Below are 14,214 nucleotides of genomic sequence, written 5' to 3'. Positions count from 1 at the left end.
CTAATTTTAGCAACTCAAACTCTTGCTTTATCCTCTTATCATGTCTTTTCTAGACCAAACACTTCTAAGATCTCAATATCAAATATGAAAAATCATATTACAGTAATCCTTTTGATCACTTACTTGGATTATACTTCACATTCACAAAAACTTGATCAACTTTCTTACACACTTCATCATAAGGAAAATAACTTTCCTTTATACTATGTCCTCAAAATATTTTACTAATTTTTCCTTGAGGATTTCCCAATTAGAATCACAATAGGACCTCATTAAGATAACATGCTACATTACATTTTTTATCAATTACATAATACTTTCAGCTTAAAGTATTTACAACTTCTCACATGTGTGACCTCAAACTTCGCACACTCATTGACATCATCATAAAGTTGTCTTCTATCTCTATCTAATCACACTTAACTAGATGTAATCCCTATTAGGACATATAATCAAAACACCAAACACTACTTCTCAAGAAGTTTGTTTGCAAACTATCTTTTGTAATTCTTGAATAACTCTCACTGCTCTTTGACTTTCAACACGTGTACTTAACCACTTAATTGGGACACACTATACAACATGTCTCAAAATGTTCTTTGTTAATCTCATATTGATTTTGACAAAGTAGTGACAAAATACTTAGTCAGTATTTAGCAAAGTAAAGTGTAAGCTGAGTGCAAGTGATAAAATCATGTTGAGCATAATTATTTAGATAGTACATACTAAGTAATTTGATAGTTAGTGCCAAGCACTAATATATGTCAAGTAGTTAGTGCATGTCGAGTCAATCAAGTGTTGAGACAATAGAGGGATCTGAGTAAATAGTATGTGCCAAGTGATTTTGGTGCCAAGAAAATAAAGTTTGTTGAACTATTTAGGAGTCAGGTATCAGTATTAAGAGCATAGTGAATGCCAAGGATCAAAGGCTTTGGATGTCAATTGAATAGTTTATGTCACAGATGTTTATAATGGCACAAAATTCTATGTAAAATATTTTTGGGTTGATATAATCATAACTTTGATTATAAGAGATAAGTATGGAGTCATATTACAAATCCTTATGAAATACATGCAACCAATCAAATTGAGGGAAGCATTAGGCAATAATAAGGATCAACCATAACTATTGATTCTTACCTAATCCATCACCAGAATTATTTATTTAAGAAGGATAAACCCTAAGAAGTTTATCAATGGGTGAGGAGATGAATGCTAAGATTTTAGAGGGCATTCATGGTATGGCTATGACAGAGTTATACATAGTAGAATTAGTTTGAGAAGAATAGAATAAAGAAGTGAAAGGATAGAGGAGACATATCTAATTAGGAGGATCAAGGTTTAAATAGAAAGGAGGAGATTTGACATCAAGAAACAAGGTGCTAATGAAAGGATCATGGTGCTAAATCATTCTTATAGGTGATACAAAGAAAATATCTTAACTGAGTAGTCCTAACAGGCTATTATAAATCTCTTAACTGAGTTCTTATTTTACTATAAGTTTAAATACTCTAATAGGTGAGACCTCATAGTATTTTAAGCCTTTAATAGGGAAGACCTTTCATAGGGTAGATCATAGCTTATGATCAAAAAATTTGTATCCATAATTGGCCACACTTTACAACTACAGTAGTGAAGATTTGTGAGTGTCATCCCTACTCCAATTTTACCTTCTCATTGGAGGGTTTATGTGTAACCAAATTTATTGTGTTATGTCTTACTTACTTTATGCTATGGATGTGATGAATGTTATGTTATTTTAGTTTATATGTTAAGTTATGAGATGAATGTTGGTGATATATTTTAAAGGCAAAAATTTTAAGTGTTGATTCAACCCCCCCCCCCACTCTCTCCCCCAAAACTTACTTTCTCATTGGTATTTCCAATATGCTTGACCTTATTTTCAATACTCAATCTATACAATCTTGATATATGTTTGCTACTCTGCCAATCATCACAATATATTGACATCAATGACAAACATAATTATGAATGTAACACACAATCATACTATTAATCTCTCTAATGCTCTAGCAATGCTAGGATACTCACCCATAAGAATATCATCAACATTCATGCTAACAAATAGAAATACAAAAAAATCATAATAATACTATCAAAGAAAAGAAATATTAATAGAATAGTAAAAATCAAGGATTATGGAGGAAGGGTAATTGAAAACCCAAATGAGATAGCAGAAAATTTTGTTAAATATTAGATTGATATCCTAAATTATTTCAAATCCTCAAATTTAATAGCCTAGAATAAGATTTTAGGATCTATTCCTAAAATGATAACTACAAAAGATAATAAAAACTTAAATAAGAAATTTACCAAAGAATAAATTAAAGATGCCCTCTTTCAACTTAACCTAATAAATCTCTATGCCCTAATAGATTTTAGGGTTTTTTATTTCAAAAATATTGGGATATTCTAGGAGATGAACTTTGTGAGGCTATTGAGGCAACAAGGAATTGTAGATCCCTACTTACTAAAATTAACAATACACTCAGAGCTTTAATCCAAAAAATAAGTGAACATGTGGATCCAAGAGACTTTAAGCTCATAGTTTTATGTAATATGATCTACAAAATTCTCTCAAAAGCATAAGCCAACTAACTTAAAAATATTCTACCAAAGCTCATTTCAAAGGAATAGATGGGTTATGTTCATAATAGGTCATTTTTTAAATTAATTTTGTACAAACTAATAAGGAATCTTGTATGCTAATGAAGTTTTATATTTAAAAATCCTATAATAAAGTGGATTGGAGATTCTTATGAAAAATACTTGAAGCTTTTGGATTCTCATGTTAATGGATCAACTTAATATATAACTGCATTTTGATACCAAAAATCTCCCTTCTCATAAATGGTACCCAAGAAGGATTTTTCTACAAATCTAGAGGAATTAGACAAGGGGATTCTATATCACTTATCCTTTTCATTATTATGGAAAAATATTTTCATAGAGCCATAATAAAGGATCAATCTGAAAGGAAAATTAGAGGAATATAGTAACTAAGGAAGTCCCTTAAATTACACATCAAAAATTTGGAGATGATATTATTCTACTAGGAGAAAGCACTTTGGAAGAAGCTTAAAATTTTAAGAAAATAATAAATAATTATATAGAAGCATCAGGTCAAAAAGTAAATGCTAACAAATAAAAAAAAATTCTTTATTAATACTAAAGAGGAAGTTGAGAGAGATATTTTTAGAATAATGGGATATATAAAAAGGAACCTTCCCATGCAAATTTCTTGGTATTCAATCAAAAAAGGCATTAATGAAGGTAAAGCTTGAGATAAAATTTTCAAAAAAATAGGAAATTGGAAAGGGAAATGGTTAACTAAAGTAGGTAGGATGATGATGATCAAAGAAGTAAATGTGTATTAGAGTAGTGAAAGGCACAAAAATCTTGTTATTTTTTTTTTAATATGTTTTTCAAGAGGTTTAAGTTAAGGTTTGTCTTCCATGAAAACTATAACACCAAAAACCATAGCTTTATGAGGATCATCAGATCCAATGAGAAGAAGAATGTCCAAAGGTAATTTAGGATAATAATCAATAGGGTGGGAACTAGGATTTAAATACTGGGTCATTTTTTATAACCTAGTCCATTTTTAGTATGTTGTTGAGAAATAGTACTATGAACTTTTATACCTTGTTAATCGATACAAAGCCCTAAACCATTGTATCCTTCTTTAGTAATAATGTCATATCTAGTGTTTTAAGTTACTTTTAATGTGTTAAGAGAAATATATTTCTCCATAGAATATAAATGTGTGCTAGAGATGCTCTCTAAAGTAATATTTTTTCTATGTTTAGGAGCTTCAGGTGATGACAACAAATAGGGATCATTTACAAACTCTTGAACATCCAAGTCATGAAAGATAGATTGAACATAATAGTAATCATTATAATTATGAGTTTTTTTATTAGTGACTAGGAGTATCATCAACTAAACCTCTTATATAATTCAAAATAGATATTTTAAAACATCAAATCTTCACAACATTTTTAAAAGAAGCTTGATTGGGAAACTTCACATTTGCTAGTGTCATGATGCTATATAAATGTAAGACATGAAAGAACATGAATTTCATAAAATAAAAAAATCTTTCATAGACATCATGATCATGATCATGATCATGATAAAGAGAAATGAGAAGAAAAGGTAAGATCACAATAAATCCTAACCATGCCAATTTAAAGAGATTTATTATCAAAAAAACCCAAAAAAATATAGGGAATATGGAAATGCAAAGGGAGGATCACATAAAGAAGAATCTAAGGATATTTGACCACAAAAAAGATCTAAGAGAAACCAAGAGAATTCAAAGTATATCTATATGCACAAATGAAGTAGGAAACTCTAACTCTAGAAATCAAACAAAGGAGGGAATACATTGGGTTCGCCAAAATGATTGGGGAAAAATGGAAGCAACAATTTTTTTAATATAAATTAGATGATATGAGTTCATTAACTAAACACATTCACTCTAATTCATTGAATAAAAGAGAAAGAGAGGCTTCCAAACATAACTCTCCATATAACCCAAGTTATATTAACAAAAACCAAATAAGGGAAAAGGATGCCAATACTAAACCCAAATTCTAACAAGGAACTACACAAGCAACTCCTCTTTCATGCAATGTTCATTAACTTTTGTATTTGAAATGTTATCAAGTTGAATTGATTTATTAAGAGTTAGATTGGTTAACCTGCCTAGAAATAATTAATTTACATGTAAGAAACACATACACAACCATACCAAATAAGAAAGTATATTTAAGAAAAAATGGGAAGAGGGATAAAGTGACTAATCTCAAAAAGAGGTGGTAGAAGATACTTTTCTACTCAAAAAATAGAAGATTGGAAACTGTAGGCAAAAATTGAGACTAGATCTAGAATCATAAAAAAAAAACCAAAAACATCTAAAAGGTGTGAATCTCTAGGTTAGGTCAACCTAGTAGACCTATACAAGATTATGATCCACCAAGTTGATGTTGTCCCATAAGGTAGAAGACTCAAATTGTTAGATGAGTAAAAAGGATATTTTGTGTGTGTGTGTGTGTGTGTGTGTTGGGAGGGGGGGGGGGCATTGCTTTGGTCAAGAACTAGATTTACAAATCAACCTTGAAATTGAAATGATGATGATAAAGTATATTATAACAAGTAGTAGATGAAGGATTTGAGCAATACAGATCCACAAAGCTTGAAGAGTAGCTAGGCAAGGGTTTTCTTTGAAAATATGTATATTTTATTCTCAGAAATGAAAAAGATAAGATATTATTAAAAAAGATCAATCCTTATAGAAGGAGATCAAAACCTGAAAAAAGGGTAACCTAAAAGGGAAAAGCCATTTAATAATTACTAATTAATTATTAAATGTGAATGCATAAGTGCATTAAAAATAAAATCTTAAGAAGGGATAAAATTAAATTAATAAATTAAATTAAATTAATGTTTTTATCTAAACTAAAATGTCACTTTACTGGTTTTGTATGATATTTCCAACCTCTAATCAGATCTTTAAAACCAAACAACCAATATTACAAAGATTCACCAATTTCTCAAATAAACCCAAATCAGGTATGTCGGAAATAGTGCCAAAAAACTTCACAACTTCACAAATTATTAATAAATCTCAAAATGGACATTTTTACATAAATTTAAGCAGCATAATGGCCTACAAAATGACATTTCCATATCTGTATAGCCTTTACACAACAGCTCACAAATGTAGGACAAAAACTATGCTCATCGGGCTCCCAAAATTAACACAAAAATGCCCGAAAACACCACAAAAACACTAATAATCTATCTCAGAAGTTTAATCATGTACCAATACATATATTCAACTCTATTTTAACATCTTAAAGTCTAAAATACAGTAGAAACCCAAACTGATATGAAATACTCAACTGAAAACACCAAACTCATACCAAAAAACACACTCGAAAACTCACAAATCTGCATTGTTCAACACAAAGGAAAACTCTGCATGAGCATGCACATGGAATGGCTTCAAACACCCATCCTTAGCCTTCCTAGAAACTTGCAAACTCCCATTCTTGGGTCTCCTTCTTCACAGGTTTGGCAGCCTCTGAAGAACAACAAAGTAATGGACAAAAATCAAGTTCTGGAATGAGCCCAAAATGCCTCCAAACCCCTTAAAAGAGGGCATAACCCTAACTCACATCCAAGAGGGGTTAATAAAACATATTTTAATAATAATTTTCATTTATTAGTCCATTACCTCCCAAATATTATCCCCTTTTTTTCCGAAACTTCACCTTTTTGGGCCTGCCTGCCTTGGAAAAGATTATTATTTTTAATTATTTGAAAAGGGGACATGACAAGTCCTCCCCTTCCAAATATTGCTTGTCCTCAAGCAATGGCTGAACAATAAGCCCATCAATCCACCTGGATCCCAAATGTAGTCATGAAATATACTATTGTCAATTAACATAGGCGCCTGCAATATCCTCTGCAATATGACCAAGAGGAATCCATAATCAAACTTACAATTGCTGCTCAACCAAACTCCAAAGTCACAACTTCCACAGTCAGATACCCATGAGACACAAACTCTTAGAACATCAAAAGCCAAGTAAAGTGGACAAATCAAACTACCAACATAGTAAATACCATCAACGCATCCCACTGGCCTATACAAAATGTACAATCCAACTCTACAACAATGGTGAATGCTCCCGAATGAAACTGTACCAAGTATGGAGAATCCACACACTGTACAACTCCTACAGTCAACACAACTCTGCAGATCACTGACCACTATCTCATAACCATAACTCCCATATACCCCTGATGGTGAAAAGCCATCACAAGATAAATAGTAAGAAATGGAACCCAAACAAAATTTGCCTGCCATCAACTCCTCAACACAAGGATCAAATGCTAACTGATGTACATACCCTGCAATATAATGTTGATAAATAAAACCAACCTCAGTCAACAGCTCACCATGAACAAGTGATACAACCCACTGTGACTGATCACCAGCTAAGTCAGGAGATGTCATAACCAAAGGAGTAGAATCAATAACAACACCCGCTGAAGCATCACTCCAAAACTCCTGCTCTAAGTCATGTATTATCAAGCTATAAACTATAGAACCTATCACCATGTCGTGCCCATCATGACTCTCATCCCAAGGCATCAAACTATCCCATAACTGATGATAAGCACTAGGAACCAAAGTACATCTCTATATCATCATCTCATCAACATGGTCATCAAAGGTAAATTGATGAGCATACCTCACAATGTAATGCTGATAGAATGCACCAATCTTAGTCAGTAGCTCAGATTGTAATCCAGATGTAACTAACTGCAATCGATCACTAACCAAGTTGGAACTAACTACTACCTCTAAAGTCATCACTAAGGGAGTAGTATTAGTAGCAGGAACCATGCCAACTATTGGCTCACCAACATCACACATGATCTTTGATAAAACATCTCTAGTCTTTGTGCCATTAGTGCTAGAGGTCACCACCATGTTAGGCATACCACAACAATCTGTTGTAGCACCGAACTCAACTGAACCTGACTCTAGTGGGGATGAACCTAATATGCCAATGTTAGTATCAAGGATGGATGCATCCCCATCTCCACTATCTTTGACAATCTCGACCATGGACATCCTCGGATCATCAGACACCATAACTTGTGACTAAACAGAATCTAGTAAAGACTATAGTTGCTCTAACTCTATGGTCACCTTAGCCAAATGAAACTGTGACTCCTTGAAAGCCAACTGTGTACTCTCAAGAATCTCAGAAGTCACCTCAAGATGCTCAGTAAGCTCACTCACCTCATCTTCCTTGGCCAACAATGCATCATATGCTGTACTGCCCCACTCCATAAGATAATCTTTGTCGGCTACCAACTGCATATAATCCTGTCTCAGAATCTGGATAGCCTCCCATAAAGAGTGGAACTCTGTCAAGGAAAGATAATTGCCTCCCTGCTCATCACTAGTAGGAGAACCCCATCCATAAACTACTAACAATTGATGAGCAGCATCAAAATGTTGTCAAGCGATAGCAATGTCTCGCTCACTAAATCTCAACTGATTAGACGCATGATGGCACTGGCTTGACTGTCTCCTACAAACCTCCTCTGATGCACTATCTAAAGGAGTATCCTCAAAGTTACTAGTCTCTAGATTATTACCATCCATATCCTGTGAATCAACTCTAAAGCTCATATCAACAAATGGAGTATCAAAAATTGTAGCATTGTTGTCCAACTCCTTTGTACCCAAAGAAACTAAGTCTTCAAAACTGCCCACTACATCCTCCTGGATGTCATCAATGCCAATATGATCCTGGGACTCATCTATACACACTGCCAATATATGAAATATCATCAACACATTCCAACAAGTATGGTCAACTAGATATATGAACAAAGCCCAACACCAGTATATAAAAACTAATACCAGCATCAGACAAGCTGTTGGCACAAGAAAAGACAACACCATGCAATCTGCTAATCAAATCCATGATAGCACCCAAACAAACACTACTACCAAAAAGTGTTAAAGATCTCCAGTCAACTGAATCCCAAACACCAATATAACAATCTTGAGTCCATATCTATAAACTAGAATCGGCTGGTAACTCAAGAAAACTCCTCACCTGAGTAATATGACCAATACCAACTAACTCCACATACTTGTCATGATGATATTATGAAATCAAAATACTGTCTTTGTTCACTTTCAGCTGGCTGGACAAATCATGTGAAGTACTACCAGCCTCAACCTCATGTGTCGAAGCATCTAACTGTGCCTGGTACTCTTTCTTATAAAATTCATGAATGCTCAATGTCTGCTCATCTCTACTAGGTATCTCACCATCATGCAGAACAACATCCTCATAATCATCATCTGAACCCACTACGCTGTAGTCACTACCTATTGTAACTATACAAACCTGAATACCTGTGACATCATCCTTTGATGACCTGTATACAATTGTCTCAATTTGAGTATCAAGTTTACCATTACTATCAATCTGTATAATATCCTTTCTCACTACCTCCTGTGGTGGAGTAGAATCTGAGACTTCAGCCTGGCTATAAGCTAGTTTCTCAAACTCCTCATGCAAGTTATTGGTAATTGTGTCATCTGCCCTATGAGAAAATTTTCCAAATAGAAATCCAGTCAACTTATCCACCTTAGCTGGGTCGAACAACATGTCATTCATTATACGATGGTGCTCAACCAACTGTTCAGACATATCATGGCTTATTTTCCTAAGTTTATCTCGAATGTCTAAATAACCATCCTTTCTACTATTCTGACTCTGGATATCAATTGTCCAAGATCGTGTCCTCTGAGACTCTATACTATACCTGTCCATTCTGGATAAACTAGAGTGTAACCCCAATAGGTTATAACTTCTTCAAACACCAAGAACTAACATGCAATTGATTAGAAGTAGCATGCAACCATAGATTTTGACATGCAGCTGATTAGAAGCAACATGCAACCACAAAATTCACCAAGAACTAACATGAAAATGATTAGAAGTAGCATGCAACCATAGATTTTGACATGCAACTGATTAGAAGCAACATGCAACCACCAAATTATGACATGCAAGATCTGGGTAGTTGTCAAAACTGACATGGAAACTTCTACAAACCCTCAGGCTGGCAAGATCATGGTTCTAATACCACTAAAATGTGCCTTTACTGGTTTTGTATGATATTTCCAACCTCTAATCAGATCTTTAAAACCAAACAACCAATATTACAAAGATCCACCAATTTTTCAAATAAACCCAAATCAAGTATGTCCGAAATAGTGCCAAAAAACTTCACAACTTCACAAATTATTAATAAATCTGAAAATGGACATTTTTACAAAAATTTCAGCAGCATAATGGCCTAAAAAATGAAATTTCTAGATCTATATAGCCTTTACACAACAGCTCACAAATGTAGGACAAAAACTATGTTCATCGGGCTCTCGAAATTAACACAAAAATGCCCGAAAACACCACAAAAACACTAATAATCTATCTCAAAAGTTTAATCACGTCCCAATACATATATTCAGCTCTATTTTAACATCTTAAAGTCTGAAATACAGCAGCAACCCAAAATGATATGAAATACTCAACTAAAAACACCAAACTCATACCAAAAAACACACCCAAAAACTCACAAATCTGCACTGTTCAACACAAAGGCAAACTTTGTATGAGCACACACATGGAATGGATTCAAACTCCCATCCTTAGCCTTCCTATAAACCTACAAACTCTCATTCTTGGGTCTCCTTCTTCACAGGTTTGGTAGCCTCTGAAGAACAACAAAGCAATGTGCAAAAATCAAGTTCTGGAATGAGCCCAAAATGCCTCCAAACCCCTTAAAAGAGGGCATAACCCTAACTCATGTCCAAGAGGGGTTAATAAAACATATTTTAATAATAATTTTCATTTATTAGTCCATTAGCTCCCAAAGATTATCCCCTTTATTTCGAAACTTCACCTTTTTGGGCCTGCCAGCCTTGGAAAAGCTTATTATTTTTAATTATTTGAAAAGGGGACATGACATAAACCCCCCTTAAGATGAGAAACAATGTAGTAACAAAAAATTCAAACTATAATGCAATGCGAAAAAAAAAAAAACTTGGGTCTTGACAATAAGGCTTAATGAGGTACCCAATCACAATCAAATCTCTATGAAATAGAGAAATAGAGAAAACCAAGTGGGAAAAACCCTACTCCAAAAAGACATAGAAAAGGATGCACAAATGAAAAATCTCAAGAGAATCTCTCAAGACCATAAATACCATGAAAGCCTCCAAGATAGAAGCTTGAGACTCCATAGCCCCCCCCCCCCCCCCCCCCACACACACACACAATGATAGAGCTCTTGTGTCAATGAACATACCAATTTTTCTCCAATCAGAAGGAAACAAAGGCAGTTGACTAGGATGATAAAACCCATGTATGTAAGGTGCAGTTGGAAGTCCTAGCTAATTCTCAAAGAAGAAAGCATAAGAATCCTAAAATGGAATCTCAAATGGAGGTGGGATAATAGGTGTGTTGAATCTGTCATCTGAGAGGAAATGCTTGTCCTTTGATATATCCTCAACAACTATAGTAGGTGTCTTGATGACTAGAGCTACAATAGTAGGCAATGTTGAAGAGAAATCTTGTGTAAGAGATAGAATCTGAACATGTGGTGGAGGTGTAGAAGTCACAACGCTAGTCTTAGGAACAACACATCAGTTCAAGTGACCGGACTTCACCTTAGTAGATCTCATGAAAAAAGGGAGTGAGTCTCTAGTAGTGGAGATGGTGGACCAAAATGTGAGAAGGAATATAGGTGGGAAGCATGATCAAAAATCCCTATAGCAATAATATTGCCTGTCTCACTATCTGTGATGTGCACTAAATTTTGTGAAAACTCAATTGTCTTGATTAGATAAAAAATGGGTTTTAAAGGACCCAAAATATTTAACATCAATCATCTTCATCTTGTGAAAACTCAATTATCTTCCCTATTTCATTGTGTATAATATGATAAATAGAGAGAAGGTTAGAGAAAAAATATGGAACAAAAAGTACATCATGAAATGTACCATCTTCAATGTCAATAGAACCTTTCACACATATAGTCATAATAGTGTTGTTCCCCACCAAAATGTGTGGAGTAGGAGAAGCCTCAAAAGAACACCAAAAATCTTGAGAAGATTGCATATGGTGTGAAGCACTTGAATCCAATAACCATCTAAAAGAGTGAGTGATAGTAGTTGCACATAGTGCAGACCATTTCCTATATCTTTACCATCTGACTAAAATGATGATGATGATGAAGATCTATGAGAAGTAGAAGGAATATCAATGTTTCTCTTGATAGCATGAATGTTGATGCTATGGGGGAGCATTATAGAATAGTGTTATGACTATGTTTCTCATTGATGACAACATAGTAATAAGTTTGCAAAACACTAATAGAGCAGTACACTGAGATTTATGCATTTAAGACATCACATGCATATCTGCCTATGCACAGTTACTAACATATACTGCAACATGTATTTGACATATGGGCAAGTGCATAGAACTTGAATTGACAATTTATGGAAGATATTAATGATTTACAGAGAACTGTAGGGAAATAAAGCATTAGGAAAATAGTTTCCATTGTATGACCGATATAGCACACTATGTTTGGAATGAAGGGTTGCATGGTTAATTGGAGGTAGTACACTGACTACTGATGATGTCAGCGAGTGTGTAGGTAGGCAAGTCACACGTGTGAAAGTTTGTATATAACTATGGGTCAACAATATTTAATCCATATGTATTTCATTTAATTAACTTATAATAAAGTATGGAGCCAACTCAAGGAATTAATATTGAGTGTATTATAAAGGAAAGATGTTTTCCAAGTTTTACTTATTATCATTGAGATCAAGAAGTATGGAAGACTTGTGAATTGCAAAGTAGATGACCAGAGTAATCTGCTAATGTGTGTAAGTGACCTCAAGGGTTACTGTTGATGGATACATAGTTCTAGATCTGATTGCATGATCTAAAGGTGAAGTAGTTTTACATATTGGATAGAGGAAGAAGCATAAGACTATCATGCATCTATTATTCTGAAAGGGATAGTACCAAGGTCAATTGGATAGTGGGTTTTTTGATCTAATCTTGAAACTATTTGGATAGTGGGTTCAGCTGCCTTCTACAAGTCCTAACAAGGTTGGAATCTCCTAACATGGATTCAAAGTCTCCTAACATGGACTATTTGTACTAAGCATTTTAATAGACTCCTAACAAGGTCCATCCTCTAACAAGAAATATTTAGATTAGTACATTATCTTGTGGGCATCATTCCCATCGAGGTTTTCCCTTTGATCAAGGGTTTCACTAGTCAACACATCTGGTGTAATTGTGTATGTGCATTTATTTGTGGTTTCTATTTTCTTTGGTTGAGCAATTAAGAATTTTTTAAGAAGTTTAATATTTCAAATTTTTGCATAACTAATTTACCCCCCACCCCCACCCCACTTCAGTTTACTAGTGAACTACTATTTCTAACAATTGGTATTAGAGCTTTAGATCCTTGAAGGGAAGTTTAACAACTTTGGGGGATCCATGGTGAATCTATTTAGGAAGGAAAGTCCTAGATTTGATGGCACAAACTATGATAGCTAGAAGGATAGAATGAAGACTCCTCTCTTTTGCATGGGTCCAAGATATTGGTTTGTAACAAAGACATCAAAGAACATTCTAGAAGAAGACAATCTTGAAACTTGTATCGAGGAACAAAGAGAAGTGTTTATGTGTAACATAAGGGGAAGAGAAGTGATACTATCAGCATTACCTGAAACTTAGTACGGTCAACTAAAACAACTCAAAACATCTCATGAAATTTGGAAAAATTTAGAAGCTAATTATGAGGATGATACACATGCAAAATGGGTTAGATTGCAAAATTTGTATTACGCATTCCAAGATGCAAGAATGATGGAAGATGAATCTGTATGAAGCTATGTTGGGAGAATATATGAGATTATTGCAGGAATGACATCTCGTGATGGAAAGAAGTTACTTGGTAGATTAGAATCTATAGAATTTGATCTAAAACAATTTGGAGAATTGGCAAAAGTTGAGACAACATTTAGTGTACTAAACATCAAACCTAGTTTAGCAATGAACACAAAAGTGCAAGGAGACATTGGCAGTAGCAAAAATTTCATTGAAGAAAAGATCCAAGATGGAGTAGCTCTTCTTGTGGAAAGAGGAAAAGACGGTAAGAATATCTTCAAATGTTGGACATGTAATGAATATGGTCATTATGCATCTAAGTGTCCTAAAAGAGAAAGAAAGTTTAAGGGAAGGTTCAAGTCTAGAAGATCTAGAAATTATTTATCTGCTAATGAAGAAGAAGAAGAAGAATCTGATCAAAACATGAGTGAAGACAGATTAGGGTTCGTCATTATAAAGGAGGATGATCTTGATAGAGAAATCAAAGAAGAAAGTGTGTTGATATCACAAGTTGAAAAGAAAGATTGGATCATTAATAGTGGTTGTTCACATCACATGACTGGTGATATGAGCAAGTTTGTCAAATTTAGAAGTCATGATGGAGGAATTGTCAGAGTAGGAAACAATGTAGCCTGTCATATTATAGGAATTTGATCTATCTTAC

Source organism: Cupressus sempervirens, chromosome 8 (assembly GCF_028749045.1).
Source record: "Cupressus sempervirens isolate cs-2001-9-10 chromosome 8, ASM2874904v1, whole genome shotgun sequence".
In the NCBI taxonomy this organism is placed as follows: Eukaryota; Viridiplantae; Streptophyta; class Pinopsida; order Cupressales; family Cupressaceae; genus Cupressus; species Cupressus sempervirens.
The sequence above is the reverse complement of the archived record's forward strand: the minus strand, read 5'-3'. Positions refer to the sequence as shown.